This window comes from Cygnus atratus, chromosome 19 (assembly GCF_013377495.2).
Source record: "Cygnus atratus isolate AKBS03 ecotype Queensland, Australia chromosome 19, CAtr_DNAZoo_HiC_assembly, whole genome shotgun sequence".
NCBI classification, from domain to species: Eukaryota; Metazoa; Chordata; class Aves; order Anseriformes; family Anatidae; genus Cygnus; species Cygnus atratus.
Genome location: NC_066380.1, coordinates 314 through 19,315, shown reverse-complemented (window position 1 = coordinate 19,315; position 19,002 = coordinate 314). Strand labels below are relative to the sequence as shown.

Genomic DNA, 19,002 nt, shown 5'->3' with positions numbered 1-19,002 from the left:
CAATTCCTGGGACAGGGAAAGCCTCTGGCGAGGGGGCGAAACCGCGGGGCGGGGTAGCAGGTCAGAAAGCTCGGGGCTGGCTCCAGGGCGTCCACAGGGTCAGGTGGCTGTGAGCACCCTGCCCTGCAGCATGCCGGGAGTTGTGGTCTTTGGGCTCCGGGCTTCCGGTCGGCCAAGTTGCTTTCTGGGGCACGCCGGGAAATGTAGTTTCACGTTGCCACTCAGCTTCCAAGCCCGGAGTGGCACGTGGGCAGTTTGGAACGGCAGTTCCTTCCTCCGCGTCAGTGAAGCGGGGTACCTTTTCTTGCCGTTTTCGTGCGGTGTTCCGCCTGGTTCCCGCTGCTTCCCTTTACGAGCAGACGGTTTTGGAAGCCGTGCCTGCAGTTCTGCTTCCGCGCATGAGAGGAGAAGGCTGAGTCGGCACGGGTGCCGGGGCGGTGTCGGGTGTCACCTGCTGGCCGAACAGCGGTACTGCAGGCGGAGAGGCGTCACAGCGGCGACTCGCTCTCTGCTCCCACCTGCTGGACAAAAATTGGTATTACAGACGGAGATGCGCAGTAGCGTCACGTGGCACTCTGCTCCCACCTGCTGGTGAAGAATCGGTACTGCAGGAGGAGAGGCTTTGCGCATGCGCCGTAGCTGTGGCTAGGCCTCCTGCCCCGCAGAATGACGGGAGTTGTGGTCTTTAGGCTCCGGTGCGCCGACCTTCCGGTCGGCCATGTTGGTTTCTGGGGCATGTCGGGTAATGTAGTTTTCCGTTACTGCTCGGCTGCCAGACCAGGAGCGGCACGTTGCTCAGGGCAGTTATTTCCTCCCCTCGACAGTGTGGTGTGCATTTTTTTCTGCTGTTTTCATGTCTAACTTTCCGCGAGGATCCCACTGCTTCCGTTAACGATAAAACGGTTTGTGAAGCCGTGCCTGCCGTTCTTGGCACTGGCAACTGCCGCACTCTGCCGCCACCTCCTGGCCGAAGAGAGGTACTGCAGGCGGAGAGGCGCCACAGTGGCGACTCGCTCTCTGCTCCCACCTGCTGGAGAAAAATAAGTACTGCAGGCGGACATGCGCAGCGCATGCGGAGTAGTGGCGCGTTGCACTCTTCTCCCACCTGCTGGCGAAGAGTTGGTACTGCAGGCAGAGATGTACCGCGCATGCGCTGTAGCTGTGGCCAGGCGCCGTGCCCTGCAGTATGCCGGGAGTAGTGGTCTTTGGGCTCCGGGCTTCCTGTCGGCCATGTTGGTTCCCGGGGCATGCCGGAAAAAGTAGTTTTGCCTTGCCGTTCGGCTTCCATGCCAACAGCAGCACGTTGCTCAGGATAGTTATTCCCTCTCCGAGAGCGTGGGGTGCATTTTTCTGCCGTTTTCACGTGTGACTTTCCACGTTTCCCCACTGTTTCCACTTGTTGTGGTTTAAACTGGCCAGCAGCTAAGCACCACACAGCTGTTCCGCTCACCCTCCCCCCTCCCTTTCTGGGATGGGGGAGAGAAACAGGAAAATAAAGCCTGTGGGTTGAGATAGAGACAGTTTATTTAGGCAGAGAATAATAATAATAATAATGATAATAGTACAACTAATAATAACGTGTACGAAACAAGCGATGCACAATGCAATTGCTCACCACCCGCTGACTGATGCCCAGCCTGTCCCCGAGCAGGTGTCGCTCACACGCTGTAATGGCACACTGCTCTCTCATCCCACCTTCTGGCAATGGGGGTTTAAGTTGGTGCAGCAGAGGGCCAGTATCCTGTGTCCTGTTTTGACCTATCAGCACAGCCTTATGTTTTTTCAGATATCCTACTCAAGTGTGTGATTTCTCCTCTGAGTAATGTTATTATGTTGAGAGTGAGTGAGTGTGTGCGTCCGTGTGTAGTCTGTTACACTCCTAGATTATTTTTGCCTATGTAAAGAAAGGTTTAAGCTAATTTCAGTTGAAATAGTTTCAGTTACTTGCTTGGTCACATTGTCCTTTCAATACTGAAAGCTGAAGCAAAAGCATGGGAATTGTTGCCTCTAGAAACAGCCCAGTTCTCGTTGTTGTGCTCTGCACACTGTTGACCTAAGCCAGCCAAAAAACAGGGCTGCTGCTCCTCCTTTTCTCTTCATCCCTTCTTGTGCTTTGCCCCTCCCCTTTCCCAGGTGATTGGGGCGGGGTGCCAGGCAGGGCCCAATGGTATATGAGCCACAGGCATCCCACCAGAGTTCATTTTGCCTGAGCTGCTTTTTTGGGGGTAAGTGCTTTGTTTTTTCCTCAGTCAGTTACAGGGTTGTTTTTTTTTTCTTTTTTAGTGTGGGTCAGAGTCTGTGTGCTAATGTGTTTCCACACTGAGAGAGGTAAGCACATCTTTTTGAGGTAACAACTAGTAGGATCATCTAAAGTAAAACAATCTATATAGTAGTAGGTGCATTTATTGCCTATAGCTCTTCTTCAGGTGAGTAATTTTTATGGCGTCTATGGTTAGAAAGATGACAGTACTTTGTGTTTGCTTTGTAATTCTAGGCCCCGTTTGATTTTTGCACAATTACAGGGCTTACTGTGAATGTGGCCTTATGTCTTCACCTGTTCTGTCAAATATTACCAAAGATATAACCTGGATGGTGAAATGATGGAGCAGGGTTTAGAGTCAATGTATCATCTAAGATCTCTGTGCAAGTATATATCTGAAAACAGCAGCAGTAAGCACATAAGGAGTAATCTTTTTCAGGCTTAGCAGTAGTTTGTTATAATTCTGGAACTTTTGCCTGCTGTTTTGCTGGCTGTAGAGTCTTTAGACCTTGCAGCCTTCTAGATTTTAAGTGCTTGGAATTCATGTAATAGAGGTATGTTTAGGAGGTGTTGCCAGCTAACTTGTTTTTGGGAAATGGGTGGGGTATGCTTCCTTTTTATTTGAGTTATCTTTTAATCTCTAGATATATCAAGCCATTTGCGTAACTGTCCAGAGGCTTCACAAAGAGATTCAGTATGCATCGCAAGGGGCTTGACCGCATAAGCGCAGTATTATGGAGAGACTGAGCAGGGTCACCTTTTTCATCTGTAGAGGATAAGTGTGTGATTACCCCTGTTGGGGCTGCTGTGCATTCATGGCCTTTTGGCATTTGTGGACCTGAGGGTGGTTTTTTATTTTTCTGGCTCTCGTCTCTGTGTTTGAGTCCTCTGCAAGGAGCTGTACTGTTTGCTTGTCCATCACGGATATGACCTTCTTGTAGCCCAGGGCATGGGCATGGACACTTGAATGAGGCACGAGGGTGAGTGGACGGCAGTGTGAGCCCTGAGTTGGTCAGTGGATTGTGTTAATGTGCTTTGCCTGTTGGGCAGGCTTTGGAAGCACCTTGCGACAGCAGAGTACATCTCCTGCCACGTTCCTGTGGCGCGCCAGGCGTCAGCGGTTCCAGTTCGTGAAATGCTGGAGATGCTCGGAGCGCAAGAGGAGCTGGGAGCGTGATGCATCAAATTGGTATGTTAGGTGAGTGAAGCGGTGGTACGGGGTTGGGGAATGTGGGTCTGGGGCTTCTTGGCTGTTGGGGAAAGGAGGAAAGAAGAGGAGTGGGTATAGACTGTTTTGTGGATTGTCACATTTGTTTGTTCTTTCTCCTTGGTCTAAGCTACGTGACCTTGGCTCAGCACAGTAAATGGAAGCGCTAAGCCTGGATCGGGAAGGTGAGTGGAGAAAAGTTGGAAAAAGGGCATTGGTTTTGGTTTGGTAGTCTATTTGTCCCACCTCTGGGTGAGTCCTTTTTTCCGGGGACGAAGAAGATACTGGGAACATCCTAGTTGGCCTCTGTGGTCCACCTTGAGGATGGATTCAGACCCCTGAGAATTAAGTCTAGGGGCAAATACTGTGTGTTTGGGGGTGGTTGGCAGGGGAAGGCGGGCAGTTGTCTAGAGTTTGTCTGTCTGACTTCAATAGCAGAGCAGGTCAGTGGACTACTGTTTTGTTTTTGATGTGGGTGTTTCACTGGAAGAAGTTTGGCTGGTGTGCCAGTGCCTGATGGCACTTTATTTCTGCAGGTGAAGAGGAGCCTTATGCCGGAAGCAATGTCCTGGCTAGCCTTTGTGTTCCTTGATGAGGATGGAACCTGCCTCCCATCATTCCCAAGCTAAGTTGGGGGCAAGTGCTATGTTTGCTTTGGGGTTTTGAATGCACACATGGGGTGAGGGTCTGTGCTTTTAAGTCATTGCAGTGGATGGGGCCATTTAGGATTGATCACGGTCAGACAGAGTGTGTGGGGGGGTGGGATTCTGTCAGGTACAGCTTGAGCATGTGCCAGGCAGGGCAGTTCCAGCTTGGTGTCTGTGTTCTGTGTTGTCTGTGCTGTGCTGTTGCTCTTGGTGCTTGGCAGGCCCTGGGGAAGCCATCCTGAGGGCATTGAACCCTTGACCTCACTGGAATAATGTTGATGCTCAATTGGAAGCTGAGCATTTCTTGTCTTGCAGTGGGAGCCTAAAGAGATCATTTCTTCTGTGCATGTAATTTTTTTTGTATCAAATGTTTCTTGATGTGATCATGATATGTTACGCGCTCCTCAGGTCTTGATATCCTCATTGCCTTCTTCCACTGGACAGATTAGATGGGCAACTTGCTAGCCACACCAAAGGTCCTAAATGCTTGTTTCATCATCGTAGGGCTGATTTGAGCGCTTCTTGACTGGCAGTCGCAGCTTAAAGCGCAGATGTGTTTCAGGTCTTGTGCATCATATTCAGTTTCAGATCGCATCTGTTTCCATCCTCACTCTTGCAGAAGTCATCTGGGTCGCATCAGGAGCTCTGTCTTGGGAGTTCATTTCCGAAGCATTTTTCTTATGGGGTTTGCACTCCCCATCCTTCTGGTCTCTTGTCTTAAAGGCAGGCTTTTTATGCCTCCATCATCCCAGTTCTGGCAGTTGCTTCCAGTCACATGTTGTGACGTTTGAGTCTCTCCTTGGGTCTGCTGCAGAGCACCTGTTCTGACTTGCTGTCGCTGTAGGGCTTCCCTCTGGGAGTCTTTTTTTTTTTTTTTTGCGCCTTGTGTTCTGTGTTTTGTTTGTAATGTTTGTAGCGTGCCTGTGTGTGTGTGTTTGGCCTGGAGCTGTCCTGCCTGGCAGTTAGTGATGGTAGCTAATGTGGCGGTCCATCGGTGTACTAATGCATTGTCCGGACTGTTTTGGCAAAGACATCCGGTCTGCCTCTGGGCACGTACTGAAGGGCAGCTGGCACAGTCATCTCAGTGGTGTTTGGCAAATGTGGAGGGGGAGACCTGAGCTGCTTGCGAGCAGCTGTTTGCATAGTGCTTGAATAGTGCTAGAGGAGAGGTCTGTCGTTGAATCTTGAAGGCTCGCAGATGTGGAGCGTGTTTTTTTTTTTTTTCTCCACTCCTAGATAAACTGTACAAGGAACCGGTCAAAGGAAAGAGCACCTTCTGGAGCTGTCAAGCTCTCGTTTGGCAGCTTGGTGAGTGGCTTGGTCTACTTCTGAGGTGCCGAGGCAAGTTGTCTGCTGTTTTGAAATGGTAACATTGGCAATGGGGTCCCTTGTGTTGTTGAGGGATGGGTGCTAATACTGGCATCTGAATGATTATCTTCTGACTGTTTTCATTTGTTAAAGCTTAAACGCAGTGTACAACCTGGGACGTCACACCCAGAGCTGCCTCTGGCAAGGTGAGCGATGAACAGATGGAGCACTTATAGTTGGGTTGCGGTTCTCACTGTCACTCTAAGTTTCCCCTCTTTTCTGTTTTAGAGGTGTTGTAGCTGGCTTAAGAGGGTAGATGGAAGCATCTGCCTCGGGGTAGGTAAGCGGGTGGAGGTAAGGCAGCAGATGAGAGTAACTGTCCTAGCTGTGCTGTGGCTTTGGATGCTGCCTCGGCCTATGCTTTTCTTCCTCTTTGACAGGTGTCTCGCAGAGGTTCAAAGGAGCAAACTGCATTCTGAAGAGCTGCGTAAGTAGGGTGGCTCATCATGAGCTGGGTTGGAGCGGAATGGCCAAGTAGCGTGAGGTGACTCTGAAGGGTCTCTGTCTTGCTTTGCAGGTGCCATGGCAGGCTTTCCACACAAGTGGCTGAGGACTTGAGAGGAGACCAGAGAGTGACAAGGAGCAGCACGTGCAGGGATGGTTTCCAAGCGCTGCGGTCATTTTCTCTTCTGTTCATCAGGTGCCACAGGCAAGGTGGGCTATAACATCAGTCTTTCGAATTGGAGCAAAGGAGATGACTTGCATGCCACAGGGCATCTGAGAAGGGTGTTTTAACAGGAAAAGTTTGTCTGGCGTGGCGGTGTCTGATTGCAGTGTGTTTCCGCAGGTGAAGAGGTGCCTGGAGCCCCATGTCATCTAGCCTGCGTGTGCCTTGAGGATGAAGCCTGCTTTCCAGCAGTCCCTAAAGCTAAGTTTGGCCTGAAATGCCACATCTGTGTCTTGGGTGGGGTTGTACCTTGGTGTCTGTGTGATATGTTCATGGGGATGGCTTTTAAATCAGTGCAGCAGAGGAACAGAATCCAGTAACAACTGTGTGAAGAGGCCCTGGGTTCATCCTTTTCAGCCTAGCGTGTGCCAGGCAGGGCAGTTCCAGCATGTGTTCTATGGTGTATGTTTGTTTCTGTGTACTATAGTATCCATTTATCAGGTCTTGTTCCCATAGTTCTTGGCTTCTGCAGTGCTTGCTGAGCACCGTATCATGGGTCTTAAATGTATTGTCTGGTTGGCACGGGACTAGTAATGAAGTGTTTCTTGTCTTTCATTGGGACTTTAAAAGGCTGATCTCTCTCCAGAGCTTGATGTAGTCTACATTTCTTGATGGCGGCCATCATGGCCCTCAGTCTTGGGCTTGTGTATGTTCATGTACAGTTTGGGAGCATGGCTCCATGTGGTTTGGGGTCCCGGTTCTGTGGTTTTGGACTAATGTTTCTGGTTTGGGGGGGCGGATGTGGGTGGCTCTTTGCGTGGTGCTGCCCCGGCCTGCCCCACCGCCGTGTGGTACCGCCCCAGCCGAGTTGGAGCATGTGAGCAGCTGAAGAAAAAGAGCTAGCGAAAGAGAGGTATTGCAGCAGGTAGGCTGTGCCTGTGAGGTGCCTGAGGATCTGCCTTTTCTTTTTTTTTTTTCTTTTGTGGGTGCTTCCTGCAGTCTTGGAGAGGTGAATTCCCACATCGTGGAGTGCTGAGAAAAGGCGAGAGGGTCGTCAGCCCAGTCAGTGTCCCTAAGCAATGACCCCTAAGGCAAGTCTTTGAAGTGTTTCCCCTCTGTTTCAGTAGGTGCTGTGGCAGGCCTTCCTCAGAATCTGCTGAGGGTCTGAGGTGAAGCTGGGTGGGATAGAGGAGCAGTGTGGCAGGTGATTACTTGAGAACACAACGATCATTTTATCCCTTTGTTTTCCCAGGTGGTGTGGGTGATACTGGCTGTACTGTTGGAGCTTGGACTCACAGAGGAATGGGTGAGCACAACCGTATGTTGCTTCAGTGATAGTCAGCATTGTGGAGGAGGTGGGCATCAGGGCCGGTGTGTTAGTGAATGCTGGTACTCTGTTTTTGCAGATGATGATAAGCCTGGCAATGGGCTAAGATGTCTCTCAGTGGCTGTGCATTTCTTGAGGTGGAGGGAATTTACCATCCAGCAATCTGAGAGCTAAGTTTAGGGGCACCTGGTATTTGCATGTGTGGAGTGGCTGATGGGAGCTGGGAGCCAGAGCAGCACGGAGCCAGCTGGCTGAATATACTTGGTGCCACTGTGAGGGTGGTTCAGGCTGGGTCACCTTCAGGCTGCTTGAGGCTGGGTCACCAGGCTAATAGAAGGAGCAGGCGGTATTTTGTAGCGTGAGTGTATGTGCCAGGCAGGACAGTTCCTATCTGTCCATCTGTCTTGTAGTGCTGCTTCTGCAGCGTGTGTTCTGTGTTATGCGCTCCTTGGGTCTTGATATCCTCTTTGCTTCTTGCACTGGACTGACTAGACTGGCAACTTGGTAGCAGCGCCAAAGGTCCTAAACGCTTGTTTTGTCATCATGGGTCTGATCCGAGCACTTCTTGTCTTGCAGTTGCAGCCTAAAGTGCAGATCTGTTTCAGGTCTTGTGCATCATATTCAGTTTCAGATGGCATCCGTTTCCATCCTCACTCTTGCAGAAGTCATCTGTCGCATCAGGAGCTCTGTCTTGGGAGTTCATTTCCGAAGCATTTTTCTTATGGGGTTTGCACTCCCCATCCTTCTGGTCTCTGGTCTTAAAGGCAGGCTTTTTATGCCTCCATCATCCCAGTTCTGGCAGTTGCTTCCAGTCACATGTTGTGACATTTGAGTCTCTCCTTGGGACTGCTGCACGGCACCTGTTCTCTGACTTGCTGTCGCCATAGTGCTTCCTTCTGGGAGTCATTTTATTTTGCGCCTTGTGTTCTGTGTTTTGTTTGTAATGTTTGTAGCGTGCCTGTGTGTGTGTGTTTGGCCTGGAGCTGTCCTGCCTGGCAGTTAGTGATGGTAGCTAATGTGGCGGTCCATCGGTGTACTAATGCGTTGTCCGGACTGTTTTGGCAAAGACATCCGGTCTGCCTCTGGGCACGTACTGAAGGGCAGCTGGCACAGTCATCTCAGTGGTGTTTGGCAAATGTGGAGGGGGAGACTCGAGCTGCTTGCGAGCAGCTGTTTGCATAGTGCTTGAACAGTGTGCTGGAGGAGGTCTGTTGAATCTTGAAAGCTTGCAGATATGTGGTTTTGAATTTTTTTATTTCTTTCCCCACCCCAGTAGAGGGGTAAACCTTAGGAGGAACCGGTCACAGGAAAGAGCTCCTTCTGGAACTGTCAAGCACTCGGTAGGCAACCCGGTGACTGGCTTGATCTACTTTCCAGATGCTGAGGCAAGGGGGCTGCTGTTTTGAAACGATAAAATTAGAAATGGGGTCCCTTGTGTTGTTGAGGGATGGGTGCTAATGCTGACATGTGAATGATTATCTTCTGACTGTTTTCATTTGTTAAAGCTGAAACACAGTGTACAACACGGGACTTCACGACCAGAGCTGCTTTTGGTAAGGTGAGCGATGAACAGATGGAGCAGTTATTTTAGGGTTGCGGTTGTCACTGCACTTACTTAACTACACAAAATACAGTTAAAGTCCTGTTTATATTCCAGAGGTGTTGTAGCTGGCTTAAGAGAGCAGATGGAAGCCTCTGCCTCGAGGGCAGGTGAGGGGGCAGAGTAGGGGAGCAGATGAGAGTACCTGTCCTAGCTGTGCTGTGGCTTTGGATGCTGCCGCGGCCTATGCTTTTCTTTTTCTTTCGCAGGTGCCTTGCACAGAGTCAGAGGGGCCAAGCTGCACTCCTGAAGAGCAGCACGAGAAGGGCAGGCTGGTCGTGAGTGGGGTTGGAGCAGGATGGCCAAGTAGCACAAGGTGACTGTGAAGGGTATCCATCTTGCTTTGCAGGTGCAATGGCAGGCTTTCCACAGAAGTGGCTGAGGATTCGAGAAGAGGTTACAGAGCATCAAGGAGCGGCACGTGCAGTGATGGCTTCCAAAACGGTATGGTCGCTTTCTCTTCTGTTTATCAGGTGCCACAGGCAAGGTGGGCTGTGACATTAGTCTTTAGAATCGGAGCAAAGCAAGTCACATGAATGCCGCAGGGCATCTGAGAAGGGTGTTTTAACAGAAAAAGCTTGTCTGGCATGGCAGTGCCTGATGGCAATGTGTTTCCACAGGTGAAGAGGTGCCTGAAGCCCCATCCTGTCTAGCCTGCGCACACCTCGCTAAGAATGAAAGCTGATTTCCAGTAATTCAGACAGCCAAGTTACATCTCAGCCTCGAGCATCTGGGGACTGTGCCTGTGCTTTTGGGCCTGTCTGTAGCATTTGGCACCTGCATTAATACTTTCTTGGCATATGTGCAGGCTTCTGGGGCCTGTGTCTTGGGGGGAGGGTTGGGGCCAGTGTCTGGGGGGGGTGTGGAGCTGCTTGTACACCTTCGGGGCTTGCATCTTGGGGGGTGGTTGTGAGCTGCTTGTACACCTTTGGGGTCTGCAGCTGGGGGGAGGTGAGAGGTGCTTGTCTACTGTAGGTGCCCATGTTGGGGGAGTTGAGAGCTGCTTGTACACTTTTGGGACCTGTGTCTGGGGGGGTGTTGCGAGCTGCTTGTACACCGTAGGGGCCTGCAGCTGGGAGGGGTTGTGAGTTGCTTGTAGATGCTAGGGGCTTCCCTCTGTGGGGCTTTGGGGCCTGCCTCTGGGGGGATGGGGGGGTTGGGAGCTGCTTGCACACCCTTGGGGCCTGCCTCTGGGGGGGCTTGGCGTCTGCATCTGGGGAGGGGGGCGTTTCAGTTCATGGGGGGGGGTTGGGAGCTGCTTGTGGACAGTTGGGGTCTGCATCCAGGTGTGGTTGGGGCCTGCGTCTGGGGGCAGTTTGGGGCTTGCTCGTAGACTTCTGCAGCCTGCGTCTGGTGTTTGGGGGCTTTGCTGTAGTGTTTGGGGCCTGCATTTTGGCTTTGGGATGTGCTTGGGGCCTGCGTCTGGGGCTTTTCTGTAGCATTTTGGTCGCGTGTTTGTGATTTGGGGTCTGTATCCAGGGTTTTGCCTTTTTGTAGTTTTCAGCTTTGTGTCTGTTTCTTTGTTGGTTGTGTAAGGAATGGTCCAGCAATTCGTGCCACTAAGGGATTTGAAGGGTTAACATTGAGGCCTGGGTTTAGGTGATAAGAGAACAAAGGGATTTCTTTAGAGAAAAAACTGCTGACTCTGCACGGACGTGCAGTAACTTCTGACATCCGGCCAAGAGACCACCAGATAAGGAGGAAGAATATGAGCCTCCCGTCCGAGCGGCCCCCAAGAGACTACCAGAGACTGATAAGCAGGCGCCCTTGGGAGGACTTTGGATTCGGGAAACCAATTATAATAACCCTGCCTCTTTTTAAAGTAGTAATAAATATGAAGTAGCCTAGGAGTATAAAAAATCAGCCGTCTTACGTAACGGGTATGCGTCTTGGCGGAGCAGAGACTCCCAGCGCACCCAGCGCTGTTTGCTTGCCTCTATTCGTTTAATAAACTAAACTTTGATTGCAGACCTTTTTGGGACTCAGTCATTATAACAGTTGTCTGGGGTTAGGGGCAGTTTGGGGTTTGGATCGTTAGTCAGTGTCATTAGCGTTGGGGGGTTGATATGAAGGGTTAGGGTTGTGGTTAGAGTTGTTAGGGTTAAAGGGAATAAGGATTTTAGGGTAAGGGGATCAAGGTTGTGGGAATAAAGATGTTTTTGCACGGAGTTACATCGTTTAGAGAGGGAAGGAAGGTGGTATTGAGATATGCTTGCAGTGATAAGAAAGCTTAAAAGACAACCTTGTAAAGTGCAGACAACCACAATCCTTAGAGCAATTGGGTGGAAATCCCAGTGTAAGAAACATACCCACCTCAAAGAGGAAAACAGTCAAGAAAAAAAGAAAATTGACTTGTAACAGGCCAGCAGCTGTGTATTTTCTGTGAAGCACCGGATAGATTGCGAACCTGGATTACCCAGACAATGGGGAAACTGGGGAGGGTCCCGGTCAGCGAGAGGAAAAAAAAAATTTATATGAACTGTGTTATGGAACTAGTAGGTGGCTTGTGGGACGCCTGCCATTGCAATCGTGAATAAAAATGCTACTTCACTGAGATCCTTGCCTGAGCCTGTGGTATTGGTTACAGAGTGTTTCTAACAAGGTGTTAGGGTTTTAAGGTTTCAGGGCTAAGGCACTAGGGTTGGGTTTCAGGGTTAGGGTTTTCAGGGTTTAGGGTTAGGATTTTAAGGTTGTTAGGGTCGGAGTTTTAATAGTTAGGGTTTGGTGGGGTTAGGGTGTTAGGGCTTCAGAGTTTTTGGGGCTTTAGTGGTGATAGGGGTTTTAGGGTTAGGGTCTTAGGGTTTTATTTGTGGTCAGGTATTTAGGGTTAGGGTTTTAAGGTTTTAATTTTTTTTCAGGTTAAGTTATCCAGGGTTAGGGTTTTGAGGGTCTTAAGTTTTTTGGGTTAGGGGTTTTAGGCATAGGTCTTTACAGGTTTAGCATGGTAAATGTTATTGGGTTAGGGCTGTAAGGGTTTCTAGGGTTTTTAGGGTTAGGGATTTTAGGGTTAGGTTCAGGGGATAGGGTTAGATCAGTGGGGGCCTTAGAGTTAGGGGTGAGGGTTGATAAGGGTTAGGCCTAATATTAGGGCGGAAGGCCAAAATAGGAGAGTGGGGCCCCCCCAAAAAGATTGATGGGTTGAAGCCCCAAATTAGGGGAAGGAACCTCAAAATTGTGGGGTCCCCCAAAACTGGGCAGAAGAACTCTAATATTAGGGGGAAACCCAAAAAAGGATGGTGGGGGGACTCTAAAATGGGGGGGGACCCCCAAAATTGGTCGGGTCCCTTAAAATTAGGGGAGGAAGCCCCAAATTAGGGGGGATTGAACCCCCAAAGTGGGGGGAAGAACACTTAAATGGAAGTGTGCAATTCCAGAATTGAACGTGGACCCCTCAACTGGGGGGGACTCCCCAAAATTGGGGGGAGACCCCCCCCATAATTGGGGTTAAAGGCCCAGAACTCGGGGGGCGAAGCCCCAAATTAAGGGAAGGAACCTCAAAAATGTGGTGAGAAGACCAAAATTTGGGGAAAGAACTTTAATGTTAGGGTGGCAGGCCAAACAACGATGGTGGGGGACCCCAAAATTGTGGGGGGCTTGGAATCGGGGGGGAATCCCCAAAACGGAGGGGGAACCCCAAAACGGGGGGGGGCGAAGCCCCAAATTAGGGGAAGGAACCCCAAAATTGTGGGGAAGAACCCTGAAATGGAGAGGTAAAAACCCAAAATTGAGGGGAAACCCCCAAAACGGAGGGAAAAAAACCTCCATAAACAGAAAACGGCAGGTGGAATGTAACAGAGCAAATAATGGCGTTCTACGGCAAGCAGCGAGGCTCAATTTCCCGGAGAGTGCTGGGAAATGTAGTTGTCAGGCACTGGGCTTCCGGGAGGCCATATTGGTTTCCCAGAGCATGCCGGGAGATTTAGTTCTCGGGCACTGGGCTTCCGGCAAGCCATATTGTTTTCCCGGAGCATCCCGGGAGATGTAGTTTTCCGGCACTGGGCTTCCGGGAGGCCATATTGGTTTCCCAGAGCATGCCGGGAGATTTACTTCGAGGGAACTGGGCTTCCGGGAGGCCATATTGGATTCCCAGAGCATGCCGGGAGATGTAGTTTTCCGGCACTGGGCTTCCGGGAGGCCATATTGGATTCCCAGAGCATGCCGGGAGATGTAGTTTTCCGGCACTGGGCTTCCGGGAGGCCATATTGTTTTCCCAGTGCATGCCGGGAGACGCTGTTTTCCGGCACTGGGCTTCCGGGAGGCCATATTGGTTTTACAGAGCATGCCGGGAGAAGTAGTTTTCCGGCACTGGGCTTCCGGGAAGCCATGTTGGTTTCCCGGAGCATGCCGGGAGATGTAGTTTTCCGGCACTGGGCTTCCGGGAGGCCATATTGGATTCCCGGAGCATGCCGGGAGAAGTAGTTTTCCGGCACTGGGCTTCCGGGAGGCCATATTGGATTCCCGGAGCATGCCGGGAGAGGTAGTTTTCCGGCACTGGGCTTCCGGGAGGCCATATTGGTTTCCCGGAGCATGCCGGGAGACGTAGTTTTCCGGCACTGGGCTTCCGGTAGGCCATATTGGTTTCCCGGAGCTTGCCGGGAGATGTAGTTTTCCGGCACCGGGCTTCCGGTAGGCCATCTTGGGTGCCCCGAGCATGCCGGGAGATGTAGTTCCTGGACATTGCCCTTCCGGGAGGCCATATTGGATTAGGGTTAGGGTTAGGGTTAGGGTTAGGGTTAGGGTTAGGGTTAGGGTTAGGGTTTAGGGTTAGGGTTAGGGTTAGGGTTAGGGTTAGGGTTAGGGTTTAGGGTTAGGGTTAGGGTTAGGGTTAGGGTTAGGGTTAGGGTTAGGGTTAGGGTTAGGGTTAGGGTTAGGGTTAGGGTTAGGGTTAGGGTTAGGGTTAGGGTTAGGGTTAGGGTTAGGGTTAGGGTTAGGGTTAGGGTTAGGGTTAGGGTTAGGGTTAGGGTTAGGGTTAGGGTTAGGGTTAGGGTTAGGGTTAGGGTTAGGGTTAGGGTTAGGGTTAGGGTTAGGGTTAGGGTTAGGGTTAGGGTTAGGGTTAGGGTTAGGGTTAGGGTTAGGGTTAGGGTTAGGGTTAGGGTTAGGGTTAGGGTTAGGGTTAGGGTTAGGGTTAGGGTTAGGGTTAGGGTTAGGGTTAGGGTTAGGGTTAGGGTTAGGGTTAGGGTTAGGGTTAGGGTTAGGGTTAGGGTTAGGGTTAGGGTTAGGGTTAGGGTTAGGGTTAGGGTTAGGGTTAGGGTTAGGGTTAGGGTTAGGGTTAGGGTTAGGGTTAGGGTTAGGGTTAGGGTTAGGGTTAGGGTTAGGGTTAGGGTTAGGGTTAGGGTTAGGGTTAGGGTTAGGGTTAGGGTTAGGGTTAGGGTTAGGGTTAGGGTTAGGGTTAGGGTTAGGGTTAGGGTTAGGGTTAGGGTTAGGGTTAGGGTTAGGGTTAGGGTTAGGGTTAGGGTTAGGGTTAGGGTTAGGGTTAGGGTTAGGGTTAGGGTTAGGGTTAGGGTTAGGGTTAGGGTTAGGGTTAGGGTTAGGGTTAGGGTTAGGGTTAGGGTTAGGGTTAGGGTTAGGGTTAGGGTTAGGGTTAGGGTTAGGGTTAGGGTTAGGGTTAGGGTTAGGGTTAGGGTTAGGGTTAGGGTTAGGGTTAGGGTTAGGGTTAGGGTTAGGGTTAGGGTTAGGGTTAGGGTTAGGGTTAGGGTTAGGGTTAGGGTTAGGGTTAGGGTTAGGGTTAGGGTTAGGGTTAGGGTTAGGGTTAGGGTTAGGGTTAGGGTTAGGGTTAGGGTTAGGGTTAGGGTTAGGGTTAGGGTTAGGGTTAGGGTTAGGGTTAGGGTTAGGGTTAGGGTTAGGGTTAGGGTTAGGGTTAGGGTTAGGGTTAGGGTTAGGGTTAGGGTTAGGGTTAGGGTTAGGGTTAGGGTTAGGGTTAGGGTTAGGGTTAGGGTTAGGGTTAGGGTTAGGGTTAGGGTTAGGGTTAGGGTTAGGGTTAGGGTTAGGGTTAGGGTTAGGGTTAGGGTTAGGGTTAGGGTTAGGGTTAGGGTTAGGGTTAGGGTTAGGGTTAGGGTTAGGGTTAGGGTTAGGGTTAGGGTTAGGGTTAGGGTTAGGGTTAGGGTTAGGGTTAGGGTTAGGGTTAGGGTTAGGGTTAGGGTTAGGGTTAGGGTTAGGGTTAGGGTTAGGGTTAGGGTTAGGGTTAGGGTTAGGGTTAGGGTTAGGGTTAGGGTTAGGGTTAGGGTTAGGGTTAGGGTTAGGGTTAGGGTTAGGGTTAGGGTTAGGGTTAGGGTTAGGGTTAGGGTTAGGGTTAGGGTTAGGGTTAGGGTTAGGGTTAGGGTTAGGGTTAGGGTTAGGGTTAGGGTTAGGGTTAGGGTTAGGGTTAGGGTTAGGGTTAGGGTTAGGGTTAGGGTTAGGGTTAGGGTTAGGGTTAGGGTTAGGGTTAGGGTTAGGGTTAGGGTTAGGGTTAGGGTTAGGGTTAGGGTTAGGGTTAGGGTTAGGGTTAGGGTTAGGGTTAGGGTTAGGGTTAGGGTTAGGGTTAGGGTTAGGGTTAGGGTTAGGGTTAGGGTTAGGGTTAGGGTTAGGGTTAGGGTTAGGGTTAGGGTTAGGGTTAGGGTTAGGGTTAGGGTTAGGGTTAGGGTTAGGGTTAGGGTTAGGGTTAGGGTTAGGGTTAGGGTTAGGGTTAGGGTTAGGGTTAGGGTTAGGGTTAGGGTTAGGGTTAGGGTTAGGGTTAGGGTTAGGGTTAGGGTTAGGGTTAGGGTTAGGGTTAGGGTTAGGGTTAGGGTTAGGGTTAGGGTTAGGGTTAGGGTTAGGGTTAGGGTTAGGGTTAGGGTTAGGGTTAGGGTTAGGGTTAGGGTTAGGGTTAGGGTTAGGGTTAGGGTTAGGGTTAGGGTTAGGGTTAGGGTTAGGGTTAGGGTTAGGGTTAGGGTTAGGGTTAGGGTTAGGGTTAGGGTTAGGGTTAGGGTTAGGGTTAGGGTTAGGGTTAGGGTTAGGGTTAGGGTTAGGGTTAGGGTTAGGGTTAGGGTTAGGGTTAGGGTTAGGGTTAGGGTTAGGGTTAGGGTTAGGGTTAGGGTTAGGGTTAGGGTTAGGGTTAGGGTTAGGGTTAGGGTTAGGGTTAGGGTTAGGGTTAGGGTTAGGGTTAGGGTTAGGGTTAGGGTTAGGGTTAGGGTTAGGGTTAGGGTTAGGGTTAGGGTTAGGGTTAGGGTTAGGGTTAGGGTTAGGGTTAGGGTTAGGGTTAGGGTTAGGGTTAGGGTTAGGGTTAGGGTTAGGGTTAGGGTTAGGGTTAGGGTTAGGGTTAGGGTTAGGGTTAGGGTTAGGGTTAGGGTTAGGGTTAGGGTTAGGGTTAGGGTTAGGGTTAGGGTTAGGGTTAGGGTTAGGGTTAGGGTTAGGGTTAGGGTTAGGGTTAGGGTTAGGGTTAGGGTTAGGGTTAGGGTTAGGGTTAGGGTTAGGGTTAGGGTTAGGGTTAGGGTTAGGGTTAGGGTTAGGGTTAGGGTTAGGGTTAGGGTTAGGGTTAGGGTTAGGGTTAGGGTTAGGGTTAGGGTTAGGGTTAGGGTTAGGGTTAGGGTTAGGGTTAGGGTTAGGGTTAGGGTTAGGGTTAGGGTTAGGGTTAGGGTTAGGGTTAGGGTTAGGGTTAGGGTTAGGGTTAGGGTTAGGGTTAGGGTTAGGGTTAGGGTTAGGGTTAGGGTTAGGGTTAGGGTTAGGGTTAGGGTTAGGGTTAGGGTTAGGGTTAGGGTTAGGGTTAGGGTTAGGGTTAGGGTTAGGGTTAGGGTTAGGGTTAGGGTTAGGGTTAGGGTTAGGGTTAGGGTTAGGGTTAGGGTTAGGGTTAGGGTTAGGGTTAGGGTTAGGGTTAGGGTTAGGGTTAGGGTTAGGGTTAGGGTTAGGGTTAGGGTTAGGGTTAGGGTTAGGGTTAGGGTTAGGGTTAGGGTTAGGGTTAGGGTTAGGGTTAGGGTTAGGGTTAGGGTTAGGGTTAGGGTTAGGGTTAGGGTTAGGGTTAGGGTTAGGGTTAGGGTTAGGGTTAGGGTTAGGGTTAGGGTTAGGGTTAGGGTTAGGGTTAGGGTTAGGGTTAGGGTTAGGGTTAGGGTTAGGGTTAGGGTTAGGGTTAGGGTTAGGGTTAGGGTTAGGGTTAGGGTTAGGGTTAGGGTTAGGGTTAGGGTTAGGGTTAGGGTTAGGGTTAGGGTTAGGGTTAGGGTTAGGGTTAGGGTTAGGGTTAGGGTTAGGGTTAGGGTTAGGGTTAGGGTTAGGGTTAGGGTTAGGGTTAGGGTTAGGGTTAGGGTTAGGGTTAGGGTTAGGGTTAGGGTTAGGGTTAGGGTTAGGGTTAGGGTTAGGGTTAGGGTTAGGGTTAGGGTTAGGGTTAGGGTTAGGGTTAGGGTTAGGGTTAGGGTTAGGGTTAGGGTTAGGGTTAGGGTTAGGGTTAGGGTTAGGGTTAGGGTTAGGGTTAGGGTTAGGGTTAGGGTTAGGGTTAGGGTTAGGGTTAGGGTTAGGGTTAGGGTTAGGGTTAGGGTTAGGGTTAGGGTTAGGGTTAGGGTTAGGGTTAGGGTTAGGGTTAGGGTTAGGGTTAGGGTTAGGGTTAGGGTTAGGGTTAGGGTTAGGGTTAGGGTTAGGGTTAGGGTTAGGGTTAGGGTTAGGGTTAGGGTTAGGGTTAGGGTTAGGGTTAGGGTTAGGGTTAGGGTTAGGGTTAGGGTTAGGGTTAGGGTTAGGGTTAGGGTTAGGGTTAGGGTTAGGGTTAGGGTTAGGGTTAGGGTTAGGGTTAGGGTTAGGGTTAGGGTTAGGGTTAGGGTTAGGGTTAGGGTTAGGGTTAGGGTTAGGGTTAGGGTTAGGGTTAGGGTTAGGGTTAGGGTTAGGGTTAGGGTTAGGGTTAGGGTTAGGGTTAGGGTTAGGGTTAGGGTTAGGGTTAGGGTTAGGGTTAGGGTTAGGGTTAGGGTTAGGGTTAGGGTTAGGGTTAGGGTTAGGGTTAGGGTTAGGGTTAGGGTTAGGGTTAGGGTTAGGGTTAGGGTTAGGGTTAGGGTTAGGGTTAGGGTTAGGGTTAGGGTTAGGGTTAGGGTTAGGGTTAGGGTTAGGGTTAGGGTTAGGGTTAGGGTTAGGGTTAGGGTTAGGGTTAGGGTTAGGGTTAGGGTTAGGGTTAGGGTTAGGGTTAGGGTTAGGGTTAGGGTTAGGGTTAGGGTTAGGGTTAGGGTTAGGGTTAGGGTTAGGGTTAGGGTTAGGGTTAGGGTTAGGGTTAGGGTTAGGGTTAGGGTTAGGGTTAGGGTTAGGGTTAGGGTTAGGGTTAGGGTTAGGGTTAGGGTTAGGGTTAGGGTTAGGGTTAGGGTTAGGGTTAGGGTTAGGGTTAGGGTTAGGGTTAGGGTTAGGGTTAGGGTTAGGGTTAGGGTTAGGGTTAGGGTTAGGGTTAGGGTTAGGGTTAGGGTTAGGGTTAGGGTTAGGGTTAGGGTTAGGGTTAGGGTTAGGGTTAGGGTTAGGGTTAGGGTTAGGGTTAGGGTTAGGGTTAGGGTTAGGGTTAGGGTTAGGGTTAGGGTTAGGGTTAGGGTTAGGGTTAGGGTTAGGGTTAGGGTTAGGGTTAGGGTTAGGGTTAGGGTTAGGGTTAGGGTTAGGGTTAGGGTTAGGGTTAGGGTTAGGGTTAGGGTTAGGGTTAGGGTTAGGGTTAGGGTTAGGGTTAGGGTTAGGGTTAGGGTTAGGGTTAGGGTTAGGGTTAGGGTTAGGGTTAGGGTTAGGGTTAGGGTTAGGGTTAGGGTTAGGGTTAGGGTTAGGGTTAGGGTTAGGGTTAGGGTTAGGGTTAGGGTTAGGGTTAGGGTTAGGGTTAGGGTTAGGGTTAGGGTTAGGGTTAGGGTAGGGTTAGGGTTAGGGTTAGGGTTAGGGTTAGGGTTAGGGTTAGGGTTAGGGTTAGGGTTAGGGTTAGGGTTAGGGTTAGGGTTAGGGTTAGGGTTAGGGTTAGGGTTAGGGTTAGGGTTAGGGTTAGGGTTAGGGTTAGGGTTAGGGTTAGGGTTAGGGTTAGGGTTAGGGTTAGGGTTAGGGTT

General features: G+C 50.6%; 2 long non-coding RNA genes across 2 annotated transcripts; both read left to right on the top strand.

Annotated features, from left to right (window-relative positions):
• Positions 1–3,101: 3,101 nt before the first annotated feature.
• LOC118252260 (uncharacterized) lies at positions 3,102–4,098 on the top strand. The gene is made up of 4 exons (XR_004780101.2): positions 3,102–3,240; positions 3,311–3,458; positions 3,598–3,652; positions 4,004–4,098. It is a non-coding gene; the product is annotated as an uncharacterized LOC118252260 (long non-coding RNA).
• Positions 4,099–8,927: 4,829 nt separating this feature from the next.
• LOC118252223 (uncharacterized) lies at positions 8,928–9,791 on the top strand. Its single transcript, XR_004780089.2, has 4 exons — positions 8,928–8,974; positions 9,074–9,126; positions 9,226–9,460; positions 9,637–9,791. It is a non-coding gene; the product is annotated as an uncharacterized LOC118252223 (long non-coding RNA).
• Positions 9,792–19,002: the final 9,211 nt, after the last annotated feature.